The 2,500-nt window shown below is 42.7% G+C and overlaps 1 protein-coding gene across 6 annotated transcripts in view; it reads left to right on the forward strand.

The window, feature by feature from the left end:
- The window catches only part of LOC135097392 (conserved oligomeric Golgi complex subunit 6-like), a 46,707-nt gene that overhangs the window by 13,795 nt on the left and 30,412 nt on the right, over nucleotides 1-2,500 (forward strand). For 4 of the 6 annotated variants that reach the window (XM_063999237.1, XM_063999236.1, XM_063999235.1 and 1 more), the window contains exon 2: nucleotides 1,903-1,997. The exons of 1 other annotated variant lie outside the window; for it this stretch is intronic. The gene's annotated coding sequence lies outside the window, so the exon portion shown is untranslated. Of the gene's footprint in view, nucleotides 1-423; nucleotides 454-1,902; nucleotides 1,998-2,500 lie in introns of all 6 variants that reach the window. One more of the 6 variants, XM_063999238.1, reaches the window with a different exon arrangement.

Raw genomic sequence — 2,500 nt, forward strand, 5'->3', positions numbered from 1 at the left:
CTCTCTCTCTCTCTCTCTCTCTCTGGGATGGAAAGCTGAACAAAGCAGAGCAGAGCGGAACAGATAGATAGATAGGTAGAGAGAGAGAGAGAGAGAGAGAGAGAGAGAGAGAGAGAGAGAGAGAGAGAGAGAGAGAGAGAGAGAGAGAGCAACAAGATGAATTATATAAAATGTTTTACACACACACACACACACACACACACACACACACACACACACACACACACACACACACACACACACACGTTTCCGTTGATAGCTTTAAATAGAGAGAAAGAGAGAGAGAGAGAGAGAGAGAGAGAGAGAGAGAGAGAGAGAGAGAGAGAGAGAGAGAGAGAGAGAGAGAGAGAAAGAAAGCGGTGATCGTGTTGCAGGAATCCCTCCATGGCTTCCTTTACGAGAATCCTTTATCATTGCCCTCAGAATTAAAGGAACAACATGGATCCTTTGCAGGTGAGCGGCCAGGACTGTGCTCTTCAACCCTTTGATTCTGAGCCCTTTGTAGAGTTAGTCATTTGTCTGTAATCCTTTGTTTTTTTAGTCCTTTTACAGGGTTAGTCATTTGTCTGTAACCCTTTGTTTAGTTATTTATTCCTTAATCCTTTGCTGTTTAGTACTTTACAGCATACATGTTAATTATTGTTATTATTATCATTATTATTACTTGTCATCAGAGAGAGAGAGAGAGAGAGAGAGAGAGAGAGAGAGAGAGAGAGAGAGAGAATACGTATGGTGATGCTTGTTTTCATATAATACTTTTCCTCCTCCTCCTCCTCCTCCTCCTCCTCCTCCTCCTCCTCCTCCTGGTACCGTCACACATAGCATCACAGTTCACGGGTTTCCCAGATCCAGAAATAACATCTTTTCGTCTCGCCTACTGTAAACACCTGTACAACACCACTCCATTATCTCTCTCTCTCTCTCTCTCTCTCTCTCTCTCTCTCTCTCTCTCTCTCTCTCTCTCTCTCACGTTAATTACAGTACACATTATACTCCTCCTCTTTTTTCAGCATTTCTTTCTCTCTCTTTTATTTCCACCATCATCAACACCACCACCAACACCACCACCATTCATCACTTTATTCCTCTTCTTCTTCCTCCTCCTCCTCCTCCTCCTCCTCCTCCTCCTCCTCCTCCTCCTCCTCCTCCTCCTCTTCCAAGCAGACTTCTCCCATTACAAAAGATTAAGAAAATTAAGTTATAACAGAAAAAAGTTGAGAGAGAGAGAGAGAGAGAGAGAGAGAGAGAGAGAGAGAGAGAGAGAGAGAGAGAGAGAGAGAAAGTTTTCATCTCCTCTTAATTAACTGGGGTGTTTGAGATAGATCGGAAGATGCTCCTTTGATTTTTATCTCCACTACACCTTCCTTCCTTCCTTCCTTCCTTCCTTCCTTCCTTCCTTCCTTCCTTCCTTCTCATCTTTATCTTTACCTGCTCTTTCCCTAATTTTTATAATCAAATTGTCTTTCTTTTTTCCTTCTATCTTTGTGTTCCTTCCTTCCTTCCTTCCTTCATTCTGATCTTCTTACCTGCTCCTTTCCTAATTCCATGGAGAGAAAATGTATGGGAAGATCTTAGTAGTAGTAGTAGTAGTAGTAGTAGTAGTAGTAGTAGTAGTAGTAGCAGTAGTAGTAGTAGTAGTAGTAAGAACAGCTGTAGTACTAATAACGGGAGAATAGTAGTAGTAGTAGTAGTAGTAGTAGTAGCACCAATATCAGAAGTCCGTAATAACAACAACAGCAACAATAAAACACACTCAAACAAACAAACAAACAAACAAACAAACAACCCCCCATTCACTCGTATCATTTCAACCCGATTCGCTTCGTCTTCAATTTTTCGAAGCATCATTCCACACAACACTCACTCTCGCTCTCTCTCTCTCTCTCTCTCTCTCTCTTGCAGGCGCTGAGTTGACGTGAGTGGGCAGAGGAAGAAGAAGTAGAAGAAGAGGAAGAGGAAGAGGAGGAGAGGGAAGGAAGATCTGAGCTGCGGATAAGGTAAAGATTCAAAGGTTATTATGTGTGTGTGTGTGTGTGTGTGTGTGTGTGTGTGTGTGTTTAGGGAATGAGAAAGGTCAGAAGTTTAGGTTAGCTCGCCCTTACGAGAGAGAGAGAGAGAGAGAGAGAGAGAGAGAGAGAGAGAGAGAGAGAGAGAGAGAGCAAAGCCAATGTCAATCTCTCTCTCTCTCTCTCTCTCTCTCTCTCTCTCTCTCTCTCTCTCTCTCTCTCTCTGGAGTTGAAGCATTAAAGTAAAAAAAAGAGAGAGAGAGAGGAATTATCGGCAGGACTTGTGTGTGGGAAGTGAGTGTGACTTAAGTTTAATAATCCAAGCTTAAAACTTTGCCTCACTCCAGTCAATAACACTTAGCGGGACTCCAACTAACTTATATTACTACCGAGTGAATTACGTGGCTGCTCTCTCTCTCTCTCTCTCTCTCTCTCTCTCTCTCTCTCTCTCTCTCTCTCTCTCTCTCTCTCTCTCTCTCTCTCTCTCTTTGTAA

Source organism: Scylla paramamosain, unplaced genomic scaffold, assembly GCF_035594125.1.
Source record: "Scylla paramamosain isolate STU-SP2022 unplaced genomic scaffold, ASM3559412v1 Contig19, whole genome shotgun sequence".
Classification (NCBI taxonomy): domain Eukaryota; kingdom Metazoa; phylum Arthropoda; class Malacostraca; order Decapoda; family Portunidae; genus Scylla; species Scylla paramamosain.